The sequence below is a fragment of the Microcaecilia unicolor genome, chromosome 7, assembly GCF_901765095.1.
Source record: "Microcaecilia unicolor chromosome 7, aMicUni1.1, whole genome shotgun sequence".
Classification (NCBI taxonomy): domain Eukaryota; kingdom Metazoa; phylum Chordata; class Amphibia; order Gymnophiona; family Siphonopidae; genus Microcaecilia; species Microcaecilia unicolor.
In genome coordinates, this window is record NC_044037.1 from 216,953,736 (window position 1) to 216,971,583 (window position 17,848).

Sequence of the window (17,848 nt, forward strand, 5' to 3'; positions counted from 1 at the left end):
GAAATTCACCTCCCTAGCATGCCCTGAATCAATATTGTGGTAATTGAATCACTCATTATTATTATTATTATGTTACCCAGTTTGTTAGCCTCCATAATTTCTGATAACATTTCTGCATCTCTCTGTTCATCCTGGCCAGGTGGATGGTAGTACACTCCTATCACTATTCTTTTTCCCTTTATTCATGGAATTTCTATCCATAGGAGTTCCAAGATGTGTTTGATTCAAGGCCCTCCTTAACATATAATGCTACCCCTCCACCAATTCGATTCAGCCTATCACTGCCAATATAATTTGTACCCTGGTATGACAGTTTTCCATTGGTTATCTCCAAGGTGGTGTGAGTAACTTTGCGTTTACCTGCGCAAAAACCTTTGATTATTTCCTTCATAAATTTAAGATAAAGGTGTTAGAATTCCAATACTAATCTTTATCAGGACAAAATTAGATACAAAAAGTCAAAATTTTAGCTTTTTATTTCCATGGACGTCACTACCAGTTATCTTAGACAGTGGAATGTGGCAGTCCTAAGCAGAATTCTGTGTATTCAAGAGAATATCTTATAGTACCAAGTGGTGCAATCAGAGTCAAAGAAAATGTGGCAGAAGATACCCTTACAATGGTTGCTCACAGTGAATTACATTTAGGGGCCCTTTTACTAAAGGGCATTAAGCCTTTAGGGGTGAATTCTATATGTGGTGCCCAAAAAAAATCAGTGCTGAAAAAAGTACTATTCTATAAGCCGCACTTAAAGTAGGCGCAGTTTATAAAATAGCGCTTATGCCAGGGACTCCACCCTAATTTTAGGCGCAGCCATTTGTACTAGTTAAAATGTGGTGCAAATGTACATGCCTAAATTGGATGCATATCCCACTTATTCTGTAATAATGCGCATAAATGCTAGGAATGCCCCCAGTCTGCCCATGACCATTCCGTTTCCATGCTCCTGTTTTTTACTCGTGCCAATAATTGCTTGTTAAAAAGCCAATTATTGTTACTAATACTCATTATTCATTTAAATTATGCACACAAAATTAGCGCGTAACCAAATTTGCATGTGCAATTATTAATGACTTTTATGATATTTTAGGGGGTTAACACACGGTTAGTGCATGCCAACAGAGTATGGCAAAATGTGTTAAAGCATTTTATGATATTTTGCCTGTTATTGTATCCTGCCATTATCTATTTTTTAAAAATATTTTTAAGAGGGGGTGTGTCATGGGTGGAGAGTGGGCACCCCCACGTTATCCAACTAAAGGGTTAGAATTTGTGTGCACTAACTGGATAATGCAGGGTTAATACAGGAGCAACTAGCACCTCCTATATTGGTCGTGTGCTAAGATTCAGGCCTTCTGGATTTTCCTATATGACCATGTTTCTCAGTTTATGACTTCACTCTTAAACCAACTCCTGGTATGTTGTTGATAAATCGATGGTGGTATTCCCCTTCCAAGTGAGCTAAAGGTTTTTTGAAATGTGCCTCCTTATGGCAAAATAATGTATTCTCACAGAGTGGTTGTCTGTGGAAGCACCTTCCATGGTTCATTGGAAAACTTTTATGATGCACTATTAATGTATGAAAAAATGGATGTGCATGGCAGATCTTTCCCCCTTTGATTGAAACTACACAGTGAACCTGGAGCCTTTCTCTGAGCAATTCCTTATTACCATTGGCTTATAGTAGAGTATTCGGCACGTAGCTCCAGTGAAAGTTAAATGCGCTGTGATTGACTGAGAGAGACCTGAGGGGCTAATCGAAAGGGGAGGTCCAAATAGTTTTGATTTGGACATCCTCCGCATGTCCCGATCACCCGATTCTCTCCGGCGTGGTCATTTGGGGCACGTAAGAAAAACACGGCCAAGAGAAGGACGCCCATCACAAAATCTGAAGAAAAAAACGTCCAAGTGCTCGTCAGGGATGTTTTGAGTGAAGGACGTGTATGAAGCCGTCTTTGACATGCGCAGAGCAGCCAATAACACTTGGCTGCTCTGCGCTTGCTCAGCTGGCCGACTGGCTTCCCCTCCTTAGGAAGGAAATCGCTTGCAAATGAGCTAACAGTGTGCAGCTCATTTGCATGCGATTACCTTCATGCATGCCCATTTTTTACCGATTCGCTAAGGGATCGGTAAGGGAAGGGCTCTTTCCGTGAAGTTAGTGCATGTGGCTCTTAGTTAAAAATTTCAGATTATACATTCACCACATTGCTATGCATTTCCCTCTGTGTGTTCCATGTGTTTATGTGCATACAGTATATCCTCATTGCTCTACATGCTTATGTTTCTTACATAGTTACCCCTTAGTGGACTTTCCAGCTCCTTATTTTTAGTAATGACATAAGAGATATGTTGAATCTGTTGTCTGTTTTATGAGTACCTGTTGTACCTTTTCACTTACATTTCGAATGCCACAAGATGCTGCTTCCCCTACCATGTATTCATTTTACAGCTTCCCAAATGCTATCCACAAATGCCATGATGGGAATCAAATTACTTTGTACGTATCTAAAGACTTAAATTGGACATACCAGCGAGGCCCAGCACTTTCTAAAGGTTATTGTCTGTCTGTTACCATTTTATCTGTTCTGCTCATTCACCACTGTTGTGAAAAGAACTGCTTTTGACACCAGAAAAGACAAAATTACATTTTGGTATATTGCCTGAGGAATTAATTTTAGTACTGCCAAAGGCTTGGATCTTTAAGCATTCATTAGTTTAATAAAAGTATCAGTTCAATCCAAGTATTTTATTGTCTATATTTAACCCTTTTTAGGGTAGAGGTGAGTAGTTTGGGGATAGGGAAAAGGGCAATCCCAATAATTTCTTTCTGGTGCAGTGAGACCATCTAAATTTCCTGCCAGCCAATGCAAAAACAAGCAAATCAACTGTCTGAGTATATTAGATGGCAGCAATGCCAGATGAAATGCAGTTATTGTCTTATTATAGTAGAAGATTCCTCATTGTACTTATGTGGATGTTATGTACAATGCCTGCTGCCATAGAAATTGAGGTTCATGAAGCACTACTGGTAAGGATATTATAAATTAGATCTTAATTATAACCCACTAGAGCAGTAGCAGTAGTGTTGATTTCCTTAGCTTGTGCAGTTTGATTTTAAATGTTCAAAGTTTGCCTGCACTTTAAGTAAATGTGAATTGTTGAAAATAAAATGGACACGTGCCTACCTCCACTGTTATGTAATGATACTAAAATACAGTTTTACATCCTGAATATTGGCTGCCTTAGAGGGGCATAATTGAACAGCACCGGCCATCTCCGGGGCCGGCTCCGTAAATGGGCGAAGCCAACCGTATTTTCGAAAAAAATGGCTGGCCATCTTTTCTTTCAATAATACGGTTGGGGCTGGCTAAATCTCAACATTTAGGTCAAATGTTGAGATCGCCGGGTTTAGAGATGGCCAGCTTCGGTTTACGGCCATAATGGAAACCGGGCCTGGCCATCTCAAACCCGGCGAATTGCAAAGTATTTGGTCAGGGGAGGAGCCAGCATTTGTAGTGCACTGGTCCGCCTGACATGCCAGGACACCAACTGGGCACCCTAGGAGGCACTTCTAAAAATAAAAAATTGCTCCCAGGTGCATAGCTCCCTTCCCTTGGGTGCTGAGCCCCCAGCAAATCCCTCCAAATCCCACTTCCCACAACTCTAGACCACTACCATAGCCCTAAGGGGTGAAGGGGGCCATCTACATGTGGGTACAGTGGGTTTTGGAGGGTTTGGAGGGCTCACATTTACCACCACATGTGTAACAGGTAGGGGGGGTGGGCCTGGGTCCACCTGCCTGAAGTGCACTGCACCCACAAAAAACTGCTCCAGGGACCTGCATACTGCTGTCAGGGAACTGGGTATGACATTTGAGGCTGGCATAGAGGCTGGTAAAAAAAAATGTGTAAAAATTGTTTTTTTGGGGTGGGAAGGGGTTGGTGACTACTGGGGGAGTAAGGGGAGGTGATCCCCGATTCCCTCCGGTGGTCATCTGGTCAATTGGGGCACTTTTTTGAGGCTTGGTCGTAAAAATAAATGGGTCAAGTGAAGCCAGCGAAATGCTCATCAGAGCCGGCCATATTTTTTTCCATTATCGGGCGAAGCCAGCCATCTCGTAACCACGCCCCCATCCCACCCCGTCCTGCCTTCTGTACCCTGCCGAAACGCCCCCCTTGAAGTTTCACCGGCTCCGCGATGGAAAGCAGTTGGCACCGGCCAAAATTGGCTTTCGATTATACCGATTTGGCCGGGTTCAGGAGATGGCCAGCCATCTCCCAATTTGTGTTGGAAGATGGCCGGCGATCTCTTTCGAAAATAAGCTGGTTAGTATCCTACTGCTTCAGTGTCTTCCTTCTGTGTTCTTTTGCATATTCAATATGCATGAAAAGTTACATATATACAGCCTGTACACATTTAGGGCTAGATTCTATATATGATGCCTAAAAAATCGGCGCCGAAAAAAAATACACCTAGGCGTATTCTATAAACCGCGCCTAAATTTAGATGTGGTTTACAGAATATGCCTAAATCTAGGTGTAGTTTATAAATGCTGATGCCTAAATTATGCTCGGAACGTGCATATTCTATAAGAGTGCATGTAAATTCTAAGAATGCCCATGACCCTCCCATGGTTACACCCTTCAGATCCACATCTTAGAATTTACGCATAGCACTTTATAGAATATACTTAGACATTTGTGCACGTAAATTCTAATTAAAGCCAATTTGGCGCTGATTGGCATGTTAAGCTAATTAAGTTGCATGCGCAAATCCAGAGTACGACCAGATATGTGCACTCAACTCAAGTTGCACTATATAGAATCCAGGGGATAACCAACCAAACTGAGTGGAGGAGTTTCTAGGGTGCAAGGTTGAGGGATTTTCATTTATGTGCATACTTTGGAAAATACACATATATGCAAATAAATTGGTTCAAGAAGTATATGCCTGCTAAAAAGCAAGTGTAAATGTATTTTTGAAAATAGAAATATGTGCATATTTTTATTTTGAAAATTCTCCGATACGTGCCCAGAGAAAATTATGCACATACGGCTTACATGTGCTCTTAGTTATAAAGTATCCTCTTAATAACCATGTAGAAAACATCAGTTTTTACTTAAGACAAGGAAAATTGTATAAATTTATTATTATATTTTCATTTTAATTTGTATGCTTATTAAATTGTCTTCTTTTGTATTGTATCAGTGAGTGATTATGTAATGGTTTGTTTATATATATATTTGAGTTTCTTTTCATTCTTACATATCATTTTATTCCTCACTATGAGCTTTTGAAAGACGGTGACTTCACTAACTGGATTGAAAATTGCTTACAAAACAAAATAAAGAAAAGATAGAAGGAGGAAGAGAGGGGAGAAGGGAAGAATAGCAAGTGGAGGGGAGAAATAGACTTCCATTGTTGATAGAAAGGAGGTACTATCAGACAGGGAAGGACAGATAAATCTGAACTGACCAACAGGACTTGTTCCAGGGACAGTCCTAGTGTGTTAAGAAGGCATCCTTAAAAAAACTGTTTTGAGGTCTGTTTTAAATGTTATCACGGTAGTCTGTGTTTTAAGATAGAGGGGCAGAGAATTCCATAGTGAGAGACCTAAGACAGGGTGAAAGGTCTGAAGCTGGAACTGGAAGAAGGGGTCTTATGCTGTGCCTTGGACAAGAGGGCTGATATTTGGAGTAGACAGGGTAAAGGGTCTGATATTTTGATTGGGGGCAGACATGGGGCTAGGAGAAGGGCTCTAATGCTGTTTCTGGGAAAAGGGAGCTGATTCTGGGAATAGGGTAGAGAAAATGGTCTGATGCTGAGACTATGGGCTGGCATGGGGATAAGGGTGGGGGAAGAAGAAGGGTTCTAATGCTGGACCTGGGTGAAAGAGGCTGAAGATAGGAGAAAGGATCTAATGTTGGGTTTGGGAGCTGATAAAAGGGTAGGTGAGAGAAGGGGGCTAGGGCTTAGGTTTGATTCAGGTCCTGAGGATGGGAAGAATCAGAGGGAGGGAGAATGGAGTGGACCAGAGAGAAGGGATGAGAAAGGAGTCAGACTGGGCTAGAGTGGAAGGAGAAAATGAGAGAAGGGGTCAGCATGTCTGATAGGAGAGGTGGAAAGGATGAGAGTGATGAGAAGGGATCAGAGGAAGGAAGAGGGATATGAAATGGAAGAGTAGGAGAGGGGTTGAGAAAAAGGGAAGGAGGTCTGAAGAGATGTTGCAAAGGATCTGAAAAGAGTTGAGAGGCAGTGTAGATGGACAGATCTATGAAGGGGGTGAGAGAAGGAGAAGGGAAACTGGGTAGAAGATAGGAGATAGAGGCCAGGAGGGGTTCCACAACACATAAGGTTGGTGAGAGAATGAGACTTGGAGGAAGATGAATGAGGACTAAAGAGAGGTTGAGAGTGAAAGATGGAAAAGCTGTTAGGTTGGTGAGATGTGAAAAGAGGGAAACTGAAGTCTAGAGGTTGAGAGAGAATGGGAGAATGAGGGGTAAAACTAGCTGTGAGTGGAGATGCAGAGAAGAGAGATCTAGAGAAAAACAATGAAGCAGAATAATCAAATGTCAGAGATAGATATAGAGAGGAAGGGAAATAAAGAGAAGAAAGAAGAAGTGAAAATGAGATTCTAGAAAAGAACTTAGAGGAAGATCAGCACAAGGAAATTAGAAAGGAGAGACTGGGATTAACCAGATAAGTAAAATAGAATAAAGATAGAATATATCTTATTTTCATTTAAGTGCCTGGAATATGTCCAGCTTTTCAAAATGTGCAAGCCTGATAACTTTGGGTCCCTTTTACTAAACAGCGCTAGCGATTACCGACAAAGTCTGTTCACTTTGAATGGGCTTTGTCAGTATTGCCACGCAATTTTGTAAACGAGGCCCTTTATTATTTTATACAGTACAGAAGAAAATGCATTTCTGTTTCTCTGATGTTGCATTGAATGCAGAGTTTGATTTCTAATTCTGATTTGTGGTACCTTATTCTATATTTGAGGCTCTGTCTGTATTCTGCTGGTCTGACAGGTGAGATATTCTGCTTGAGTTTAGTTTCCATGTACGATCTGTGACAGTCTGGCTTGTTCAGGAAGTATATTGGTATTCTAGGGTGCTATGTTTCATACATGGGGTTGTTGCTGTATGAGTCCTGGATATTAGTGCTCTTTAGTGTGACAGGTTTACTGTGTACATCTAGAATATGTTTTTGGTAAGGTTTGTGTTACTTCCAAATTATTTGCTAGTGGCGAGTTTGAATTTCTGTTACTGAGGTAACTCAGAATTTGTATATGATGTACATGGTATTTCACCTAAAAAGGTATAATTAATTTTTTCTTTTTTTGTGTAAAATAAAGTTTAAAAATAATGTTGGATAGTGGAGCTGAATTGGTTTATTTATGTTATGTAAAGTTCTGTGAAATAAGTCATAGGTGGGACAGTGGCAAATTATGGTTCATGATTTATGTTCTTGTATGAATATTATGCATGTTAGTTGTTATTCACTTTCAACTTTGGAAATATTCAAGGCTTATGTCTCTTTTTTAAATTGTCTACCCTAGTCACATCATTGGAAGGGTCTGTCTGTGAACATCCCGCCCTGCCCCACCCCACCTGCGGGGACATGAATGTCTGTCTGAGGGTAAAATAACTCTCCAAACGTTTTATGAAATTGGACCAAATTTGGCATGGGGGAAACCCACCCAGTGAGAAGGCACATCAAGTATGAAAATGAGCCAGATAAGACTGGTGGTTGCAGAGAAATACCACCTTCCTTTGCAAAAAAAAAAAAATGGCCAAATGAATTTCTACAGGGAGTGGAGGAGTGGCCTAGTGGTTCGGGTGGTGGACTTTGGTCCTGGGGAACTGAGGAACTGAGTTCAATTCCCACTTCAGGCACAGGCAGCTCCTTGTGACTCTGGGCAAGTCACTTAACCCTCCATTGCCCCATGTAAGCCACATTGAGCCTGCCATGAGTGGGAAAGTGCAGGGTACAAAAGTAACAAACAAAAAAAAAAGAGTTCCCTCCTTCTGCAACATAGCAGTGCGGAATTTGCTCCTTTCAACCTGCCTTCTTGCTCACAGACACACACAGAGGTACCTATACACATACAAAAAAAACATACCACACACTATAGATAGATATTAGACGTGTGTGTGTGTGTGTATATATATATATATATATATATATCCATCATGCTCCCCCCCCCCAAGCTGTCGCTGCACTGCTATAATTGATGGTCTGTTTAATAGTCATATTAATCATTAGGATGTTTATTTGTTTTCTTTGTTGAAAATTCTACTGTAAAACGTAGTGGGTGAATTCATATAATTTTCTTAATTGTTGCTATATTGATGACACCTAATAACAGAACGGGGCAATTTGTTACTGGTGTATATTGCCAAGTATTGGTGGAGAACCTCAGCAACACCTGTTGCAGTGAGACAATGGTACCCTGTGGTTAACTTTAAAATCCATCATTTAGAATATGCTGACAGCGGCATCTAATGGTTTGATGCATTATCACAAGTGGTTTCATTTTATTGTTTTTTGCCAAACCAATAGGATGTTTGGGTATCGTTCCATCCAAATAGCTATGATACCCAGCAGTTAATGTTAATGCACAGTTTTAATTTAGTTTCTAAGTAAACTTTGTGTTGCTTGATAATCACAATTTTATGTCAGAGGCAGTATGGTTTTATTTGAGATGACTAGAGATAAGGCTAAGTAATTAAATATTTAATCCTAAATAAAGCATAGCACCAGAAAGTACATAGAAATTATCTCTATATATAATCTACAAATACAGTCAGTTGAAAACCAGCAGTTGAAGATAGAAGTAGGAGTTCAATAGCAAATTAAACTGTAAGATAATAAGTTATGAGACTGCTGCTTGGACCATGCAGGACACTACAGCTGTATCCTAGGCTACCACTCAGAGTTGCAGTCATTTACCGCCCCCCTGATAAGTCCCTCCCTTCCTTCCTTACCGACTTCGATGCCTGGCTCACTGTTTTTCTCGAGCCCTCATCCCATCCCTCATTCTTGGGGACTTCAACATTCACACTGATAACCCATCCGACTCATATGTTTTCTCAGTTCCTCACTCTTACCTCCTCCTTCAACCTCCAACTGAGCCCCACCACCCCTACTCATAAATCTGGCCACTGTCTTGATCTCGTCCTCTCTTCTATTTGCTCACCCCCCAATTTCTGCGTTTCCGCTCTTCCTCTCTCTGACCATCACCTAATCACATTCACACTTCAGCACCCTCCCCCTCAATCTCGCCCAACACTAACTACTACGTCCAGAAACCTCCAGGCTGTTGACCCCCCCACCTTATCCTCTAGTATCTCTGATCTCCTCCCTTCCATCATGTCTTCCAAATCTGTTGACAAAGCCGTCTCCATTTACAATGCCACTCTCTCCTCTGCTCTAGATACCCTTGCACCGTCCATCTCCCGTCCCACAAGGCATACCAATCCCAGCCCTGGCTGACCCCTTGCAACCCGATACCTTTGCTCCTGCGCCCCGTTCGGCTGAATGCCTCTGGAGGAAATCTCGCGCCCATACTGACTTCATTCACTCAAATTCATGCTATCCTCCTTCCAATCCTCCTTTTCCTCGCTAAACAGGACTATTACACCAAATTGACTGAGTCCCTCAGCTCTAAACCCTCGTCATCCTCTTCGCCACCCTCAACTCCCTCCTCAAAGTGCCCTCCGCTCCCACTCTCCCCTCACTCTCTCCTCAATCTCTGGCCGACTACTTCCCGTGACAAGGTTCCAGAAGATCAACCTCGAATTCACCACTAAACCTTCTCCTCCTCTTCATCCGATAACCCACTCTCTCAACCAACTACCCAAGCCTCCTTCTCCTCTTTCCTGCCATCACCGAAGAGAAATCCGCCCATCTCCTCTCCTTCTCGAAATCCACCACCTGTTCCTCTGACCCCATCCCCACCAACTTACTTAACACCATCACTCCTACTATCACCCCCACCATTCTGCCATATCCTCAACCTCTCTCTCTCCACTGCAACTGTCCCGGACACCTTCCAAGCATGCTGTGATCACACCACTCCTCAAAAAACCATCACTTGACCCTACCTGTCCCTCCAACTACCGCCCCATTTCCCTCCTACCCTTCTCTCCAAGATCTTTGAACGCGCCATTCACAGCCACTGCATTGAGTTTTCTCCTCCTCTCATGCCATCCCTCGATCCGCTTCAATACGGCTTTCGCCCCTACACTCGACAGAAACAGCACTACTCTAAGTCTGCAATGACCTGTGTCCTTGCCATATCCAAGGTCACTACTCAATCCTCATCCTCCTCGACCTATCTGCCGCTTTTGACACTGTCAATCACAACCTACTTCTTGACACTCTGTCCTCCTTTGGGTTCCAGGGCTCTGTCCTCTCCTGGTTCTCCTCTTATCTCTCCCATCGTACCTTCAGAGTACACTCCCATGGTTCGTCCTCCTCCCCTATCCCGCTCTCTGTTGGAGTTCCTCAGGGATCTGTCCCTTTGGCCCCTTCTTTTTTCAATCTACACCTCTTCTTAGGCTCCCTGATCTCCTCTCATGGTTTCCACTATCATCTTTATGCTGACGACACCCAGCTTTATCTCCTCCACACCAGAAATCACTGCGGAAACCAGGCCAAGTACTGGCCTGCTTATCCGACATTGCTGCCTGGATGTCCAACCGCCACTTGAAACTAAACATGGCCAAGACTGAACTTATTGTTTTTCCCACCCAAACCCACTTCTCCTCCTCCTTCACTCTCTATCTCAGTTGATAACACCCTCATCGTCCCCGTCTCATCTGCCCGCAACCTTGGTGTTATCTTCGACTCCTCCCTCTCCTTCTCTGCTCATATCCAGCAGATAGCCAAGACCTGTCGCTTCTTCCTCTATAACATTAGCAAAATTCGCCCCTTCCTCTCCGAGCACACCACCCGAATTCTCATCCACTCTCTCATTACCTCTCGCCTTGACTACTGCAACCTACTCTTCACCGGCCTCCCACTTAGCCATCTATCCCCCCTTCAGTCCATCCAGAACTCTGCCGCACGTCTTATCTTCCGCCTTAACCGATATACTCATATCACCCCTCTCCTCAAGTCACTTCACTGGCTTCCAATCAGATACCGCATACAGTTCAAGCTTCTCCTACTCACCTACAAATGCACTCGATCTGCAGCCCCTCCTTACCTCTCCACCCTCATCTCCCCTTATGTCCCTACCTGTAACCTCCGCTCTCAAGACAAATCCCTCCTTTCAGTACCCTTCTCCACCACCGCCAACTCTAGGCTTCGCCCCTTCTGCCTCGCCTCACCCCATGCTTGGAACAAACTCCCCGAGCCCATACGTCAGGCCCCCTCCCTACCCATCTTCAAATCATTGCTCAAAACCCACCTCTTCAATGTCGCCTTCGGCACCTAATCACTACACCTCTTCCCAGGAATCCTTAACTACCCCAACTTGACATTTTGTCCTTTAGATTGTAAGCTCTCCTGAGCAGGGACCATCCTGATTTGTTAATTTGTTAATTTGTACAGCGATGCGTAACCCTAGTAGCGCTCTAGAAATGTTAAGTAGTAGTAGTAGTAAGTAGGAGTTCAATAGCAAATTAAACTGTAAGATAATACGTTATGAGACTGCTGCTTTGGACCATGCAGGACAACTACAGCTGTATCCTAGGCTTACAAAAAAGGAAGAGGAGTTAGCGCCAGGTACGGAAACTGACCACCTGCTCATTCAGTCAGTGTGGCGGGGTGAGAGAGTTATAAATGTACTGCCGGCTATTCATTACCTCCCTGATATGACTTGATCCCAGTGGCTAGCTACGTGGGGCCAGGGGGGCCTGGGCCCCGTAGATTTGGCCCTGGACCCCCCTGCCGATGACCCTCTCGACCCCCCTCCCACCGCCAACCCTCCCCCGCCGTTGCCGTGGGCTACCTTTGCTGGCGGGTGACCCCAATCCCTGCCAGCCGAGGAGGTCCTCTTCTTCCTGCGAAGGCTTTGTTCTGTTTCTGACGTCCTGCACGTACAACGTGCAGGATGTCAGAAACAGAACGAAACCTTCACGGGAAGAAGAGGACCTCGGCTGTCGGGGATTGGTGTCCCCTGCCAGCAAAGGTAGGCGATGGCGGGGGAGGGTTGGCGGCGGGAGGGGGTCAAGAGGGTAGTCGGCAGGGGTCGTCAAATTTGGTGGTGACGGCGGCGGGGGTGGGGGGTTGGCAGCACCAGGAGGGGAGCTAAAATGTGCCCCCTCACCTCGGGCTCTGGACCTCCCTCCCGCCAAAGTCTGGCTACGCCTCTGCTTGATCCCTTCTCCCAAGGCGATTTTGTGAAAACTGGCTTCCACATTAAGGGTTGGATTGAAAATTGCAGTCAAAGATTGTGTGTGGTATTGACTAATCCTCCCTTTTTCCTGAACTGGAAGACAATCTGATATAATTGATGCTGGACACATAGTTAGGGTGCAGTTCTATAAAGTGGGTACTAATATTTACACAGCAATTACATGTGTAAATGATTAAAATACCAGTGTATACACTCATATATTTACACATATACACATAATAAGAGTTTGACCAAAACCAACAAATAACTGAACTGTGCAGTTCGGTTTCAGTTGAAATCAAAACCAAAAATGACCCCCCCCCCCTCGTGATCACTTTCGCTACCATTGCCATGCGTGCCCTCTGCCCCCCTATGATCATTCTCAGCACCCCCTCCTTCTCTCCCTGGGCTTACCTTTAAGCCTCCTGGTGGTCTAGTAGTCTTCAGGGCAATAGCAATCCTCAGTTGCTCTTGCCCCTGCCAGTTCTGCAACCAAAATGGCTGCCGTGGGAGGTTCCAGCAGCCATTTTAAGATTGGAAACAGCATAAGCAGGAGCAACTGGAGGTGAGGCATTGGCCCAGGGCACCAGTGACAAAGGGTGCCAAAATCCCAGTTTAGTCTACTTCACACTCCTAGAGGGATAGATGCTGGACTGTTGTCCTTTATCACCAGTGCCATGAGCCAGTGCCTTACCTGGTCCAGCCTTAAAATGTACATGCCTGTTCTTTCAACAGAAAAACAAATTTTAAAAATCTTCTTGTTGTTGATGTCATGCCTTTACTTTGTAAGGGCATCAGAACTTGGGGTGTACTCAGCAGTGTTCTTCTGAACATATTGTCATCAGGAGGTCAGTGGTGCAGTGCTAGTTTTGACCTTTTGAAGGAGAAGGTATTGACAGCTCATCTCATGTAGAACATTTAGGACTCTCTGACTTTAGTAAAGCATCAGACCATGTGAACATATGTAGCTATAGTAATCAAATATTTGAAGGAATAAAGTGTAATTCCTGCAAATAAAAGAATCTAATATAAGGATCCTTTCAGGACCAGTATGCTTCTAGTATCAGGATTATATGAACTTAATGCAGAGAGGAGGTGTACAGTTTTGCTGGGATGGCTGCAATTGCTTCTGCCTGCTCTTATATGGAAGGATGACACCTAGCAGTAGTAGCAGACGATTAGTGCTAGGGGTCACATCCACCATTTTGAACCTTGGAGCCAGACAAGGTAGGAATGGAGAGGAACTGCTCCCACCTCTTTCTACTAAATGACCAGAAAACCCCCCAGGTAAGTCCAGGGATGGTCATGGTGGTTGAGAGAGGGGAAGAGTCAGGTTGAAGAAATTAGTGAGGGGCTTTGCTTTGAGGGAGAGTTTTGGGGTGATCTGGAATTATAGGGAGGTCTTTGGATGGTTCTAGAATCAGGGGAGGAGCTATATCTTGGGGAGCTGGGTCAGTGGCGTTCCTGGGGGGGCTGACACCGATCCGCCCCGCCCCCCCCGGGTGCAGCGCCCCCCCCCCCCCCCGGAACAGCGCAACGCCCCCCCCCCTGGCGAAAGAACCCCCCAGGTGCAGCGCGATCCCCGGCAAAAGAACACCCCCCTCGGGTGCACGCCGCTGGGGGGGGGGGGTGCTGCGTGCCTGCCGGCTCTTCGTTTTCATGCTCCCTCTGCCCCGGAACAGGTTACTTCCTGTTCCAGGGCAAAAGGAGCATGAAAACGAAGAGCCGACAGGCACGCAGCACCCCCCCCAGCAGCGTGCACCCGGAGCGGACCGCCCCCACCACCCCCCCCCCCCCTTGGTACACCACTGAGCTGGGTTCGAGGCTGGTTAATGTCTTTTTGACAGTTGCCACTTTAGTGTTGCGGCTGTAGTATCATCCAGCGACTTGGTTTGAAATTACCCCAGAAGCAGGATCTGTGGAACCGAAACACCAAGCTTTTTTTTGTAGTGGGCGTCAGGAGCTTTGCTTACCTTTAGCTCTGTGCCAGCTTTGTGTCAGTAAAGTACTGGGGTTGATGATTTTGACTTTTAAAATTGTTTTAAAGATTGTTTACAATAAAAAAATTAAAAAAGACATTATAGCATTGGAGGCAGATGATTAGTACATATGAAGTGCTGCAGATCTGGAATAGTTTGGGCTATAGGAGATCTCATAGCCGATATAATTGCTATATTTACTAGATTTACTTCAGAGAGTTTTCCCTGTTGATGTTTAGGATTTTTCAGTAGTCTTACATGGTTTCCACCACTTTTGCTGGATTAGAACATTCCTTTTCATTGTTTCAGTATCTTATTTCTGTACAGATTTGGAACTTACCGTAGGATGCCTGAGAGTCTCCCGCGTTAAGCCATTTTAAGCTGTGGGAAGCGTATGCTAGCACTTATCACAGCTCTTAGTAAAAGGACCCCTTATACATTAATGCTAAACTCTGACATTTTCACTGGTATAGAATTCATCTGGTGTACCGGAGTCTCTGGCAAACTCTTTTGATCACCAGAGAATCTCTAACAAGTTCTCTGTGCCCCTGAAGATGTGCAGATGATTATTAATAACTACAGACAATACAGATTTCAAAGTGAGCCTACTTCTTTTATGAAGACAGAAGGAAAATGAGTAGAAGAATGCAGAAAATAAGCACTGAATTATGTTCAAATATTATAACACTCAGTGGCTGTCAGAATTTTCTTAGCTTTTTATCCCATGTGAGTGTGTTATGGAAAGCATATAATCATTTCTTCTCCATTTCCAACTGATCTCTCCAGCTTGCCTTGTGCAGAGTGCATTGCGTTGGTGTATAATGGCGACATAATAAATTACAATGGCAAGATTTTGATTTTGATATGTAAGTGCCTTAGAATTTTACACACAGCTACGTGAAAAATATGGAAAGGGGATTTGGATTTGGCTTATGCCTTTCCAGTAAATAGTGCAAGGTGATTTAGATTTGAGTACAGTAAACATTTCACTATCAAGTTTACAATCACAGGAGTATTGTAAATATTCAAAAGGATTTAACCAGGTGCTTCCACTACCGCTTCCACTACCCCCCCCCCCCCCCCCCCCCCCCCGCTACCCTTAAAATGTGTGATTTCACTTCCGCAGCAGTATCCAGTTAATACTGGGGTGGTCTGGGGGGCAATAAGGGAGCAGCATTGTGATTTAGTCAGCAAAGATAGTCAGGCTGCTAACTGGCTAAGCGCCCAGCTAAAGTGAGGACAGCATCTAGAAAACTTTATCTAGGCATCGGTCTGACTATCAGCCAGCATCTAGATAACTTCCAGCAGCTGGCTATACCTGTTATTCAATATCAGTGTCCAGATTACACCTGACATTGAATATCTGGGTCAAATTCAGGCCCACAGTGCCATGGGCTGAATATCGGGGGTTACCTGTAGCAATGGAGGATTAAGTGACTTGCCCAAGATCAGAAGGAACTGCAATGGAATTTGTGGGGGAAGGTCTTAATGTGTGGGAGGATAGGGAAGGAAGGAAAGAGGGGACATTGGGACGGGAGGGGGCTCGGGGACTTTTTTTTTTTTACACTGAACAAAAAATTTTGCGGGTGCTGGCCCAATATTCAGAGCTGTCCTAAATAAGGCCACTTAGCTATGCGGGTGCTGGCACTGAATATTGCCAGCACCCGCATAACCTAGGGCTCCTCCCCAGTGCTGCCCCAAGCACCGCCCCTGAGCTACCCACTTTTTGTTTGGGCAGTCTTGGGGGATATTCAACAGTACTGTTTGGTTAAGTGCTGATGAATATCCCCGCTTAAATTGCTTTGATTATTGGCTCCACTGAATATAAGTGGACAGCACCAACTGCCACCATTATACGGATAAACCAAAACCTACTCAAAAATTCCCAAATACCACCAGTAACAATAACAACACATAAAGCGAACCAGGGAATTAAAGTCAACCCAAAATCTCAGAACCTGCAAAAAATTAACGTGGGAGCACTCACCACATCCTACGTTCTCCCATGTTAACTCTGCATTATCCAGTTAGTATGCATTAATCCTAATGCATTATAGCTGGATAATATGGAATTACTCATTCTCCGCCCATGATGCCCCCTCCCCAAAAAATTTTTAGAAAATGGTAACACACTGATTAGTATACACAAAAGGCAAAATACCACAAAATGCTTTAACGTGTTTTTGTGGTAGCTTGTTAGCTTGAACTAACTGTTGTGTTAAGGTCTTACCCCCGGATTCTATGTATGGTGCCTGAAAATCTTCTCAGAAACCGATGTGTATTCCATTACAATGCGTATAACTTAATTGGTTAACTAGCTAATCATCACTGTTAATTGGATGTTAAAAACAATTATTGGCATTAATTGAGATTTATGCACACGACTCACTAAGGGGCCCTTTTACAGAGGCATTAGGTTCTATGCAAATGCAGCATGCACCAAAATTAGACTACCGCTAGACTACTGTGCCCCCTAGTGGTAATTCAGATTTGGCAGTGCACCCATAATGCCTGGTGATTTATTTAGTTATTTCCTCCCACACACTGCGTTTCTGGCAGTAATTGGCATTTGGCATGCACTGACCGGTCACTGCATGTGTAACGTATGAGCCATTATCGCTAGATCAATGAGTGGCATTAAGAGCTCAGGCCGGTTTTAGACGGTGGTTTCAGTTTTACTGCATGCCCTTTCCCCATCCCATTAAAAAAAAAAAAAAAAATCCCTTTTGTGCAGATGCGGTAAAAACTGGCCCGGTGTGTGCCCAAAAAATAAAAAAAACAAAAATATGTATAAAAGAAGAATATATCCTATGTAATAATTCTCACCGCCAAAGTTCGAATGTGCCAGGGACCGTGCCTCCCTCGGAGGTGGTCTGCTAGGCAGGCATGCACTGACATCAGTGACAGCTGATTTGAAACCAAGGGGAGCCCTACTCCTCCCCCTGCCTCGGAATCAGCTGTCACCCCCGCGTTATGGCCCCCTGGACCCCCCTTCCCGGCGAAAACCGCCCCCCGCTGCCGTTGTCGACTACCTGTGCTGACGGGGGACCTAAACCCCCGACAGCCGAAGTGCTGTTCTGCCCTTCGCGTTGGTTCCTCAATGCTCTTCTCAATCTCTTCAAGTTTCTGTGCGTACGTCAGCACAGGTAGTCGACAACGGCGGCGGGTGGTGGTTTTCGCCGGGAAGGGGGGGGCAACAGGGTCGCAGAAGGGGGGTCCACAGGCCGCAACGCAGGGACGGGGTTGAAAACGGAGGGAGGGCAGACTGTGAAACACCGAGGGAGGGTGGAGGATTGCCCGCCTAGCGCCTGTTTCCTTGGTTTCAGAAACGGGCCTTTTTCCTAGTATGTAATATTTCAACTAAAGCAGTATAAGCAGAATAAATGTCTTCCTGAAGGAGGTATACTTGCATTACAGGCAGTAAATGTTCTACTAAAAAAGAAAAAGGTAACAGAAGCAGGCGTACACAGCATTTATAAAGTGTTTCAGAGAGAAAATGTACCAATTAATTAAAAAC

General features: G+C 44.4%; 1 protein-coding gene across 2 annotated transcripts in view; it reads left to right on the forward strand.

Annotated features, from left to right (window-relative positions):
- ZNF385B (zinc finger protein 385B) overlaps positions 1 to 17,848 on the forward strand; it is a 451,618-nt gene that overhangs the window by 89,326 nt on the left and 344,444 nt on the right. The window lies entirely within an intron of this gene.